Below are 14302 nucleotides of genomic sequence, written 5' to 3'. Positions count from 1 at the left end.
TGATCAGTGAAAAGCTACTCTACAGCTCCTACTGACACAAAGCAGCGTCTCTGGCCACCATGCACCCCACCAGTGGGGCTGAATCCTTGACTCTGTGACTCAGAAGAGACCTCTGCTCTCTTATTTCTGTCAGATATTTTGTCACAGAGACAGAAAAGTAACTGATACAGTCAGTAAAACTCACAACACTTAATGAGAAAAAAAAGACAGAAGTTATTGGTGAATGGAAGAGTGCATTTCTCCACAGACACATAATAAAGAAGCCGTGATCAATCATACACTACACAACAGTGTGGCAGTTCCATTAGTGACTTCTCTGTGGCTGTGATAAAATACCATGACTCAAAGGAACTTCAGAAAGAATGAGTGAGTTCTCATGGCATTGAAGGCATAACATGTTGTGGCAGTGGGAATAGGAAGCTGGCTCTCCACATTCCATCCACATACAGGAAGGAGGGGGTGGGGGAGAGACAGAGAGAGAGAGAGAGAGAGGTGGAGGCTATAAACCCTCAAAGTCTACCCACACAGCACCAAATGTTCAAATGCCTATGGGGGACATTTCTTATTCAAACCACCACAATAAAAGATTAAATGGACCAGTTTCTCAACAAGCAGAAACTATGAAAACTCATGCATTATCAATGTATGATTTGAATAATATCATTACCATTAAGGAAGTTTAGCTGTATACATTTTAAGCACCCAGATGAGAAAATTCCAGGCCTAGGCAATTTTATCAGAGGATTTTACCAAGTGCTTAAAGAATAATACCAATTCTGCAGTCTCTTCCAGAAAAGAAGATTTCCCAACTTATTTTAGAAAGCTGCTATTATCATGCTGACAAATATCTAAATCAGACAAAACCGGTAGAAAATAAAAAGACACTTGGCTAAATCTTCTTCGTGAATGTAGGTGTAATACCCCTTAACAAAATGTTAACAAACAGAAACCATCCTACACTAAGGGAAGCTACATATTATATGGGTATTTTGTTCCCAGAACACTAGAGAACAAGTGTCTCAATACTTGAAAATCAGTCAGATGTGGCATGCTGACAAGCTGATGAAAATCCCATGGTTGTACCTATTGATCCTCAAAAATCATTTGCTAAAGGCCAATACTTACTCGTGGTTAAAAATCTCTCAGAAAGTTAGGAGTGATGGGAAATTTTTCATCCTGATAAAGAGCAGCTACATAAAAATACAGCTCACACTCTCCCTAATGGTAATATACTGAATTCTTTCCACCCTGAAATTCTGAGCAAGGCAAAAATGCCCATTTTCCCCGATCTTATTCAACATGCCATGGGAAGTCCGAGATGATGCAATAAGGCAAGATAAGGAAACAAAGGCATGCACATCAAAAGGGAAGAAGTAAAACTGTCCTGGTCTGCATACCTCATCATCACCTGCATAGGCAATCTCCCCCATTGAAATAGGTAGGCTTCTAAACTCAGTATATTTGGCAAGATGATCTAAGATAAATATTCCAAACATAAATGTGCATATGAATACTATGAGCTGTGAGATTATGAGTACAATAGTATTTTTAGCTGCTCAAAAAGTAATAGATACCTAAGATGGTTGGCTATAAACTATAAACAGTAATATAAGAAATCAAGAAATATGTCTATTATGAAAAGACACTCCATGAAATATGTTCATTAATGCATTAATGGAGAGACACTGTGCTAATTAGGTTTTGGTTTTTTCTTTTTGGTTTTTCAGAGCTTTTTAAATTTTTTTTTTTTAGATATTTCCTTTATTTACATTTCAAATGTTATCCCCTTTCCTGGTTTTCCCCTCTGAAGACCCCCTAACCCCTCCCCACCATTTGTTGTTTTTTTTTCCAACTTGACACAAGCTAGAGTCATCTGGGAAGAGGGAACCTCCACTGAGAAAATGGCTCCTTCAAGTTGGCCTGTAGGCATGTCTCTGGAGCATTTCCTTGATTAATGATTAATGTGGGAGGGCTCATCTGACTGGGGTGCTAACCCAGGGTTCTGGGTAACATAAAAAGCAAGCTGAGTAAGCCATGTTAAGCAAGCAAGTAAGCAGTGTTGCTCCAGGGTCTCTGCTTCTGTTCTTGCCTCCAGGTTCCTACCCTACTTGAGTTCCTGCCTGAGCTTCCTCCCAGGATGGACTGTGATCCAGACATCTAAGTCAAACCATCCTTCCCTACTCACACTGCTTTTGGTCTTTATTACAGCAACAGTAGGATCTACACCATCTCCATGGAATGGAAGGCAGCAGAGCAATGAGCCCAAGTCTCAAACTGATGATATGCTTACTATAATTGCTATTTTTCATAAAAATACAAAAGATAGCTTTAGAATTCACATGAAAATACAAAAAAAATACAATGTTTAAAACAAGTTTTAAAAAAAAATACATAAAGTAGGACTTTTGAAACTTCCATAGCTATAGCGATATATGGTCTATGATATTGGTAGACGTACAGACACATCAAGCAACGGGGCACCAGAGAGAATATAAAATGAGCACACATGAGTATGCCCAACTTCTGTTTGACAAAGGGATGACAACACAATGGAAGAAACACAGAGATATGAGCAAACGGGCTGGAGTCACTGGACATGACCCACAAAATTTCCTAGAACTAATGCACAAGTCACAAGTATCCATTGGCATCCAGGAAAACAGGTCAAGTCACGAACACATAGAACCTTTCTATTTTATTGTCTTCAACTGCGTATCTAGAAATAAAACATTTCAGTAAAACATAGAACTATTTTTAATTTCTCTCTCTCACTCTCTCTACCTATCTATCTATGTGTGTATGTGTATGTGTGTATGTATGTGTATGTGTATGTGTGTGTGTGTGTATGTATGTGTATGTGTATGTGTGTGTATGTGTATGTGTGTAACACCCATAGAGAGTCAGCATCAGTTGTCTTCCTCAATTGCATTTGTCTTTTTTGAGAAAGGGTCTCTTCCTGAGCTATATCTCATCAATTGGTGAGGCTGGGTAGCCAGTGAACTCTGGGAATCCATCCATTTCCACCTACCAAAGAAAAAGATTAAAGGAGTAGGCCATTGTGCCCAGTTTTTATTTTATTTTATTTTTCTATATGGATGTTGGGGACCAGAACTTATGTCCTTATGCTTGTGTGACAAGCACTTTACCAACTAAGTTATCTTCCTGGTGCCAAAATACTGAAGACTGACAGACTTACTAGTTTCCCATCCTTAAGCCATGATACAAGTGACAAGAGAACTAGGCATGAGACCTTTTTTGTCACTTGTGTGTCTCCTATGCAAGAACTCCCAGAGCAAGCATTTTCAGAAGATACACTGCATGTTCCTTTGCTAGAGAGGAACCGTGGAGCATGGGCAGGATCCTCTCCAAGGCTATGAATGGGTCTCATTCCGATGTTCTGACTTATAGGTAGCTACTTGGGAATTCTCCAAGAAAGCTGCAGACTAGTGTGGACAAGTATATGCTACAGTCCTGCCTCAGGAAACACTCTGCTGAGCCTGTTTTGGGAGGATATCATCAAACACATTGCAATAGTGAAAGCAATGACAGTTGGGTTTTGGTGACCACTTATACGTGCTGTCAGGATCCTTGACATTGCTTAGTTTCTCATTGGAATTCTATAGCCTGAAAATACTGTTATGTTAACTTCAGAAGGTGAAAGGGAAGCAGATACCATGGGAGGATCCAAGCCATCCAGTGCTTGGACTATTGTCCAGCATGTGTGCCTTCAGCCTGGCTTGTCAATGAAATAGACTAAGCCCTAGCACGAGGATGGCAGGAAGCGCTGACTATGCGTTTGCAGAGGGAACTTGTAAATGGAGTGCTTTGATCCAGCCTCCCCTCTCTCTCTCTAGCTCCTTTTCTCATTCCACAGAGGAGTGTTAATTCAGAGCATTTAGAGACATTAAAAAAAAAATCCAATTTCATAAACCACCAGAAGAAACTAGAAAAAGAATGTCTGCGTGAGTCTGAGAAAGTAAAAACAGTTATAAATTCTCTCCCACTCTATTTTTCCAAGTCAAATGTTTTTTTTTTTTTTAAACTGCCATGCCAATTAAGGTTTTTCTCAGTTCCCTGATTTTATATTTTATAACATTTAATGGCTGGGGCCAGAAGTTGGTTTTTAAGCCATTTTGTTGGAATCAAGATTCTTTAAAATTCTTACCATCTTAAATACCTCAAATAGGGGTTCCCAAAAGGGCCTCCTATTTCCCAAAGCAGGTAGGAGGGGAAGGGTCATGGGCTGAGTAAACTGATCAAGTAAAGAAAGAACATGGTTATTCTGTTAAAGAGTAGGTAGATGCTAGAAAAAGATCTGGAAGAGGCATAACCCACCAAACTGCAGAGGCTACCTGTGGCAGGGGCAGGGGTGGGGGGAGTTGGGGAGAGGGAGGGGAAAACATGAGAGTACCATGAAAGCCTGAGGAGAATTTTTAACAAAGAATCCGGTTTCTCTATTGTTCAAAAAGAACCCAAGACACAGCTGGAGCCTTCAAGACTTCCTAGTGGCTTTTGCACCAAAAAACACAATAGAAACGTTTTCTGAGTCTCCCATTGAAATTCATACCTCCAAGAAGTTGCCTAAAAAATTCAGAAGGTTACTGTGATCTGAAAAACTTATAAAGAGATTCTAACTTCTGAAACAGACCAGTGTACCTGATAGCTAAGTTATTTGATAATGGAAATTTTAAAAGCAGTACTACATATCTTAAGAAGAGTGATTCTATTAATTTACAGCAGCACAAAGTTTGAGTCTACACTCTGGAGTATTGTTTGTAGCTCATCTAAGTTAATCCCCTAGGAATCTTTTCCATGAGTGACCACCTTGAACTCCTGACCTAGTATTTCCTAGGGAAGAGAGGAATTTGTAAGAATGGGGCCACAGGGCTGAGCTATTTGGTGGAATCTCCACAGAAGCTTCTGGGCCTGGATTTGAGAGATTCTGCTGCCATCTTCTGCAACCAGCCATCCCCCTGCAGCCACCCCCCTACAACCAGCCATCCCCATGGCCATCACCATGCAACCAGCCATCCCCCTGTGGGCATCCCCCTGCAGCCATCCCCCTACAACCAGCCATCCTCCTGCAGCCATCCCCTGCAACCAGCCATCCCCCTGCAGCCAGCCATCCCCCTGTGGCCATCCCCCTGCAACCAGCCATCCTCTGCAGCCTTCCCTTGTAACCAGCCATCCTCCTTCAGCCATCCTGGCAGGAGTTTTTACTCCTACATTCTATAGAGATGCCCTCCCTGTCTTCAGCCCTAACACTTGAAACTCTGCTTTCCCCCCCCCACACACACACACACACCCAACAAGGAATTAGAATTCCCGAGGAGCATCACACTGGGAGAAGGAGAGGGAGAACATGTCTCCCAGGAAGAGTTCTAAGCACTTGCCAGGCCACCTTGCAGAGGACTGGAGCAGAGAGTGCATGTGACCACACTATATCAGGACTGGTCCCCACTTAAACCTAACCCTCTTCTCAGGACTCTAAAATAGACTTCAGGGACCCTGAAACCCTTCATTTGTTCTTCTTCCTGATGTGGTCACAATGAACACCTCTCCTTTCTCTGACTTTCACAATTTCTTATCTCTTTAACTGGCATATTGATGACAGGTGGTCTAGCCTAGCTTCTTAGGGCTGCCAGGGCCCAGGCTTGGACCTTAAGGATCACCTATCCCAAGATGTTGAGAGCTGGAAGCTCAAACACTGAGACCTACAGTGCCATAGATAGCAGATCACAGCAGGAAAAAAAGATAAGACACAAGCAGAAGGCTCAGCACAGAGAGCTCTGAATACAAAGGTCATTGAAATCCCCCAGCACTTCATGCTAGGTTGGCAACCCAAGACTTATACTAGCACACCCTTACTAGCACATCCTTACTAGTGCTAAGGGAAAACTTGAATCACATCTAATCACATATTCCCCATTTAATCACATGTCACCCAGCAAGTCACAGTGTGTGTCAGTCTCCAAGGTCTAGGACACACGCTTTTATGGAGATAGGAACATCTCCAGGCCACTTGACCTAACTAAGGTCATTCTTGGACAGATTGCATATGAACTTCTGAATCCATCTTTCTGCTGGGATGAGGGAGAGCCTCCTCAGTCAGTTGCAGCTCACACACTTACCACATCAGCAATGGCTGGCCTTAACCACCAATGAACTGGTATTCCCTTCACAGCACATACCCATGAATGTAAAACCCTTTGCACTAGATATTCATTTTTTTTTCAATTACTTCCTGGCAACAGAAGTAGTGATTGTTTAATAGGGAGAAAATACTGTGGAAACCCCATGGTTTTCCTATAGACATACTCATGCCTTGGGTATCCAGCCACCTTTCTTCTGGTAGTCAACTCTATCTCCTGCAAATACTTCATAGGGAACTGCTGTTTTTTTTTTCTTTACCTGTGAGTTAACAGGTAAACTAATAGGTATGCTAATTAATAACATTAACCAGTTATCTTCACAAAGATCAGAAGCTGAGCTATATTCCAAAGCGTATGTATCTATCGGTCAGAAGTCAGTATTGATAGGTAAGGCGTGCCTGCTCTGAAGCTCCAGTCGGTTAGGATTCTCTTCCATCCAGGCCAGGTGAGTCCCCCAGCATCTGTTCCTAGCATGGTCTCCCATGCCATGGGGAGAGAGGGCTTCTTCTTATCTCTCTATCTATATAAGCTCCGGGATATGAAGTGTTCCCAAAAGCTGTCAACTGACCCACAAATGCACTATGTCATAAGTAAAGCAGGAAGTTAACCTGATCCCTCCACACCTTGTCCTGAGCCCATATTCTCCATATATCTCACTTGGGGAGCTCTCCTACACCACCAGAGAACTGAGCAATTGAGAGAGAAGTACTTGGTTGTATTTGCCACTTTCACTTTACATTCCAAAAGCCTTGCATGAAACCAACAATTGCAAGGGTCATTTTAATGTTACAAACATTTCAGTCTAGGTGAGAGAGACACATACACACACACACACACATACACACACACACAGAGAGAGAGAGAGAGAGGGAGACAGACAGACAGACAGACAGACAGACAGACAGACAAAGAGAGACAGAGAGAGAAAGTATGCAAGTCCCTGAACTGAGAGCAAAAGGCAATGCTATTGCTTTAAGTTGGATTGGAAATGGTTCTGATAAACCCATGTAGTAAAGACCTGATCAGCAGCCTCGGTCACTAGTGAGAGATGGTAGGTAGAGCCTTTAATAGGAGATGCCTGGTGGAAGGAAATTAGGTCATCTGTGCAAGGTGACATTGATGGATATCGGGGACCCCACTTCCCTTCTAATCTGATGAGCTGCCTCCTCCATCAGCACCCCAGCTATGATGTGCCATGCTGCCAAAGGCCCAAACCGACAAGGCCAGGCAACTAAACTCTTGGAAACCATAGCCCCAAATAAACCCTTTGTTTATTAATTGATTTTCTCAAGTATTTTGTGAAAGTGGTAGAGGGTTGGCTAACACAGCCGCTGGTGGGATTGCAGTAAAAACACAGAGCCTCCCCACTCCCAACCCCCAAGCTCATCAGCCCTGTGGTCTCATTGGCCATATGCTTCTTGCTATAGAGACTTTATTTCGAGGCCTACATTGCTTTATAATACAGAGATGAGAGCTGATTAACGCTGTGCCTGCTCATTTCCTTTCTTCTTACTTGGCATTCATTATTCTGGTGTTTCTAGACGAGGGGGACACTTCAGCAGCCATGCCCCGTCTTTATCTTTTGGGTCAGCATTTCCTGTATGCTAGTTCCTGCCTGAACCACATCACTTTCTATTTCACTTTGCCAACATTCCTTTAATTGTTTTTTTTAAAATCTTCTTCACTAAGATAGAACTGCTCTCCTGAAGGTGTCTCTGGAAGCGTGTCACTTCCATCGGGATGGTATCTTTTATTTTAAAGAATCCACGGTTAGCTATTTTGAGATCTAATTGTGTAGCACTGAATATGTGCAGTGCTGGTTGATTTTCAAGGAAAGCGTCCTTAGACTCAGAGGTGGCTGGGCTAAGACACACCTGCATGGAAGCATGAAGTGCCAGCCAAAAGTAAGAGAGGGGGAGCAGGGACCAGGAAGGAACCCAGTGGGAGGTAAGGAAGCAGGTCTACTTTCTCATAGGGATTGTGCATGAAGTCTTATCTGGGTTTTAGTCTTTTTACAGAGCAAAGGAGATGCGTGTTTCAAAAGATGGCTTAGAAGACAGCAATTAGGTAAACAACAGAAAATGAGTTCCTGAGAGGTCTACTACATGGAGATCAGATTCTGACGAGAGCACTGCATTTGTTGGGAGGAAATGACTTCGTCACCCATGAAGACCAACAGAGAAAACAACTAGTGTGTTTTTAGACCATTGGATCACCCTCCTTTTTGCCACCAAACAACATTGAAGAAGTGAAACCTTCTATATCATGCTGGGAGAAACAAATAGGTCTTGTCCTAGAAGAAACTTGTCTGAAATAACTACATTCACACAAAAGCTTCCATCAGGGTAGGTTTTTAAGTCCCTCTCAGAAATCCATGTCAGAGGGACAGTGATATTCTTAAAGTGAAAAAAGGCACAGTTTGGTTTAAAAAGAATATAATGATACAAGAACTTGGGCTCTTATGCTGAGTTCAAATGACAGGATTTAAAATTACATAGAATAATTTCAACCATCACAAAAATAAATATGTGCACATCCCAAATGACCCCTTAGTGAGGAGCTCCTTCCTCAAAGGCAAGAAGAGAGTCAAGCAGAATTATGACTGTCCCTTCCTTGATGATAGAGCCACGAGCAATTTTTTTCTTGGATTCTCCTCACTTTCCAGATTTTTAACATGTTTATAGTACTTTAAAAATACTTCTGTTACCCACCTCCTCTCAAAAAAATCAAATAAGTAACAGTAATAATAGCAATAGAAAGATAATGTCTGTCTGCACATTGTCTAAGGAAGTTTCAGTGGCAGCATCTATCTTTGCTCTGTCCCCACAACTAAAATCTTTGATGTCTTTAAACCTGTGGATACCCTCTATACCATAGCATAAGGGCACTCCCCTGTTGACTAGGAGCATTTCATCGGAGCCACACAACAGAATAGATAATTCTGGCTAGATGCCCAGCAGCGCCACATAGATTACCAGTGCCTTGTTCCAGGCTCTGACAAAAGCCACATGCCCTGAGAACTCCTCAGCCTCTTTCAGCAGCTTATATTCTCTGGATAATGTTCTGACGTAGGTATGTTCTCACGGTCACACAGCCCAGTGAGTCCTATTCATGCTATGAGTGGCAAGGAAATAATATTAACCCAATTCATCCCAGGCCCCAGGACTATGCAAGACATGCCAAATATCCTCTTGGAATAAGTAGTACATGGTTTACTACTTGTAAAAGTAGTACATGGTTCCATGCAACATCAACATCACTCCCCTGGTGTTCCATGCCCCAGGAAAGTCTTGGAATCTGTCTAAAGCAGGAGCTTCCCTGGGTCAGGGTGCGGAGCAGAGAAAGTGTTTATCCAACTAGGAGATGTGTGCAGAGTTGTTTTTTTCTCAGAACAGCTGAGTCTTTCAAAGTTCTAGGGAGCTGTTAGGGGAGGTTTCTCCACCCTCAACCACCCACCCACCCACCCCTTCCCTGACCCCACTTCAGCTTTAATGACAGACAGGGGAAGAAAGAAGGGAGAGTGACAATGAGGTCCTTTGTCGAAGGAGAGAATGGCCACAATAATGTCCCTTGCAATGCTCTTGGTCCCCTGGTGTTAATGAGTCTCATTAGTATGTGCAGGTGGGTGACCCAGGTCCCCAAGATGCTAGTGTGCAAAGGCCAGACCAGGGACAGGGAAGCCTGGCATTCACTGACAGGGATGCCGCAGTGGTTAATGGCCTCTTGCTTTCTTGTTGGAGCCAGAGCTAAGGGAAGGTGCATACCTAGAAGGGGCTTTTTGGCTCTCCTCTGGTAAGGTCATTCCAAATGCACAATTGGGTCTCTCAAAACTGGTCTGTTGTACAAGTTAAAATGGAAGTGATCAGTCTGAATAGAACTGGTATTTACAAGATAAGCAGCTATTTGCCCACTAGGTTAAAACTGCTGCTAAGAAAGAAAAGGTAATATCAAGTTCTCCCAAACGCTCTTCCATCTGCTCATAGCTCTGCATAAAGAAGTATTTTTGAGGAGTTGGCTCCAATAGTATAGGGTATAAGCATGAAAACCTGAGTTTGGACTCCTACCATTCACATAAAAGCCTAGCGTGGCAGCATGTATATGAAGTGCCAGCGCAGAGACAGAGTTCCCTGGAGCTCACTAGTGACCTGGTATAAAGGGCCCTGTGATGTTCCCCCAGATAATTCCCTGTACTATTCCTGGGCTGATCAGGGTCTTGATCAGGAAGGATCCAGAATAAGAATCAAATAGTCCTAAAAAGCAGAAGAAATTACTATAGAGATGGGAGACATTCTGCATTCAGTGAGTGATGGAGATGGGCTAATTTTCTCAAGTTTCCCTTCAACAGATCCAAATACCAGCATTCAACTCAGCGTTGCCTGGTGCTAACATCTCGGGTGGAGGGTTGTTTGTTCCATTCACAGCCCTAACCACTATGTGACCCTCAAGTCCATGTAGGGATATGGTACCAGAAAGTGGCAAAGCCTGCAGCTTACATCTGAATCCCCATTTCCTTCTCCCCGGTCATATTCTAAGCTGCCATCTATGAAACCTAAGCAGACATCAAGCTGTCTGCTCTAGACACTCCTGCACTCTGGCCACCTACCTAGCGAGATGGTCAACAGTACTTTGACAAATTACTCACCAGCACCTGGTGGGAACAGGGGTGTGGGTGAATGCTGTGGGGTGGTCTCAATCAATCTACCCCATGCCACCTGGAGAAGCATAGGGCAGAGGAAGGATGAGTGCTGGCCAGAGAGCAGAACGGAATGCTCAGGGCTCAGGTGAGTGAGGCTTCAGAGGGAGGAGTGGGAGCTGGACTTGTGGACTTGGGAATAAAACTGGTACAGCAAAGGGGTCCTAGGTACTCCAAATGTCACTCATGCCTCCGGCCATTCATGTTTGGCAAGACAGTACAGGTCCCATCCCTCCCTCCCGGTGAGTCAACCAGAAAGGATCAATCAAGTCAGAGACACACAGGTGTGTCCCTAAATCACATGCCTCTGGACCTGATGTCCCATAATGTTCTGTTCTCCTCAACTCTGCTCAGATCCTGTCCATTTTCTAGAAGCATCTGGAAGCAGCTTCCTCTGTCAGTTCTGTTCTGTTGGTGGAAAGCCTTTGTGCATGCACCACACAGGCTGTTCCATCTCTGAAGGAAAGGGCAGCCTACCTCAGCTCTGTCCTTCCCATGGTGCCTTCTCACCTTGATCCTGACCTACAGTGTGTGATAGGGACTGGAGTCTTGGGTCTGGAGCAAATCCAAGAACTGGCAACTAACACACTGAAGTCATAAGTTAAATAGTTTGAGAAATGGAGCTATAGCCACAGAGGAGGGAGTCAGCAAGGCCCAAGGATATGAGGGAGGCAGTCTGGGAGTTAGAGAAACCACTAGTGGCCACCTCTACCTAGTCATAACAGGGAAACTTGGGACACTATGAGGCCATTATTTCCAGAGGGGTCTGTGAAGAAAACTGGAGTCTTGGGTAGATGAATTGCTCAGTATATTCTGGGAAGCCTGTAAATGTTGGTTTAATCACTGACAAAACAGGGCCTGACTGCAACAATAGGATTGTGCTCTCTCCTCTCCAAGTAGCCTTGTCTCTGACACCAGAGCCAAAATGCTTTGCTGACTCCACACTCCCAAGATGGATTACTTGATGCCAAATGACAGCCTATGAACTGGCCTGCCATTGGGGCAGATTGAGAAGCTGGGGCTGGGGTGGAGCTGGGCAATGCTCCTGCACTGGGGAGGAGAAGGGTCATCCATGAGTCTCTTCAACACACTGTGCCAGTAAAAGTTTGGCCTGGCCACTTCTGGGGTCGTTTCTAGCTGAGAATGCATTCACTGTTCTCCATATCTGGGTATAAGCATGTGGGGCTTCTAAGCTGCCCAAAACACACCAAGAGACCTCAGTGGCTCACTGCCTTTCTTTAGCTTCCCCTAGTTGCATAAGTTGGGTCTGTCTTGCACAGAACAGTCAGTGCAGGGAAACACCACTGATGGACAGTTTCCCCAGCATCAGTCAGAGCTACACCAGGCTTGGATTCTGGACAGGTCTGTCTCTTGGCTTGTAGATGGCTCACTCCTCAGTATACATATAAAGAGAGTGTTCTATATCTCTTCTTTCTCAAGGACAAACATCTTCAGCCAAGGGCCCCACCCTGATGACTTTATTTAATTTTCTTTACCAACCCCCATCTCCAAAGACAGTTGCATTGTGGGATAGCAGTAGTTCAAGAGTATAACTAGGTCCATCAGGAGTACTGACCCTGCCATCAACATTCTCTGTCTTCTTTCTTACATGTACCTCAGTGCAACCACAACCTCAGTTTTGTCTCTTTCTATAATCTCTAAAGAAGAAATTCACGATGTATATAATGCATCCAGGATGCACAGGGTTGAGATGGGATAAAGCCCAAGTAAGATAGGTATCATCAAACCCCAAGCTTTCCCAAGAAAAGCCCTGGGTGAGTGGACAGATAGGCAGAAGGAATTACCAGTATTCAAGCAGATAAGTCTCACAGGGTCACTGTTAACACCTACTGGAATATGCCTTTCATACCCTAGATATGGACTACAAGACCTTGCAAAGCAGGAGCCTGGGAGGATCCCACCAGGGTGAGTGGGCCCAGTGCTGAGTGAATGGCTCATTGCCAAATTTGACTGGTCCCAATTTTCTTTTTTTTTTTTTTTTAAAGATTTATTTATTATATGTAAGTACACTGTAGCTGTCTTCAGACACACCAGAAGAGGGCATCAGATCTCATTACAGGTGGTTGTGAGCCACCATGTGGTTGCTGGGATTTAAACTCATGACCTTCCGAAGAGCAGTCGGTGCTCTTCCCCACTGAGCCATCTCACCAGCCCTGGTCCCAATTTTCAACCAAATTAAATCACGCTAAATCAACAAACACAAAGGCTACCTCTGCAGCTGGGGGATGGGAGGGAGAGACCTCAGGAAGGTGTAAGAAAACTAGAAAGTTCCTTGGAGAGAGAAGAAACTCAAAATATGTGACAGATTCTTTAAAGCCCCAGACTACATGGGCATCACATTCAAGGTTGATTGTCAAATTGGAGCACACAGTTGAGAATCCTTGATTGGAAGGGAAGCCCACAGGGGGATCTACAGGGAAGGCTTCACAAATGCAGTAGCTAACCAATAGGAATCTAGAGAGAAGAAAATTAGATTATCCAAGAAAATTAGGTTCCACTTCATGGAAGCAAGACTTATAACCAGGACCTATAACCAATTCCTTCCCAGGTTAAGGACCCTCAGGCTAAGGAGATGGGAAAGTGATTACTTTCCGATCTCAAGGTCCACTTAGATACTTGGTAGGAAAGAATTGAACCATGGAAAAAGCTCTTGAGAGGGTAGAGGATACAAAGAAATGGACTCACACCTATAGAACTACACAACCTATTCTCATGTTTACTGCTATTTTTATTCACTATAGTAAAAAATTAGAATCAATTTTATTGCCATCAATAGATGAATGGATAATGACAGTTGTGTGCGTGTGTGTGTGTGTGTGTGTGTGTGTGTGTGTGTGAATACTACAAAGCTCTAAAGAATAAGGAAGTTGAAAATTTAGCAGGAATATGGATAGACTTTGAGTGTATGATGCAAAGCAAGGCCACACAATCTCAAAAAAAAAATAAACCATGTTTTCTTAAGATGTGGAATCTAGTCATATATAGATATAGATTAGATATAGATATAGATATAGATATAGATGTAAACAAATATCCATTTGGGCAATTATAACATGGAAAAAAGAGAATACAAAAGAGTAAATAGAAGGGGCTGAGGAATGACTGAATGAAGACAATGGACCTGAGTTATGAAAGAACATAAAGCTAGCTAGCTCTGTTGTGAAACTTTTGTTTCTGGTGGTAGACAAATGCATATTAAATACTAAGAGCGTAAAATTTAATGTGAAGTTTCACAGTTTCTATTTTGAATGCCAATTCTAACAGTATATGAGTTTACATTGTATAGTCTTTAAGTCTGGTTAATTTTGGTGTCTAATGCCTTTTATTTATTGCAAGCATTTTATTTAATAATAAAGTTTTAAAAAGACAAACAGCCGGGCGGTGGTGGCGCACGCCTTTAATCCCAGCACTTGGGAGGCAGAGGCAGGTGGATTTC

General features: G+C 43.1%; 1 long non-coding RNA gene across 1 annotated transcript in view; it reads right to left on the bottom strand.

The window, feature by feature from the left end:
- LOC116079588 overlaps positions 1-14302 on the bottom strand; it is a 99572-nt gene that overhangs the window by 36616 nt on the left and 48654 nt on the right. The gene's annotated exons all lie outside the window — the stretch shown is intronic.

The sequence above is a fragment of the Mastomys coucha genome, unplaced genomic scaffold, assembly GCF_008632895.1.
Source record: "Mastomys coucha isolate ucsf_1 unplaced genomic scaffold, UCSF_Mcou_1 pScaffold6, whole genome shotgun sequence".
Classification (NCBI taxonomy): domain Eukaryota; kingdom Metazoa; phylum Chordata; class Mammalia; order Rodentia; family Muridae; genus Mastomys; species Mastomys coucha.
This window is presented reverse-complemented; position numbering and strand designations above follow the sequence as displayed.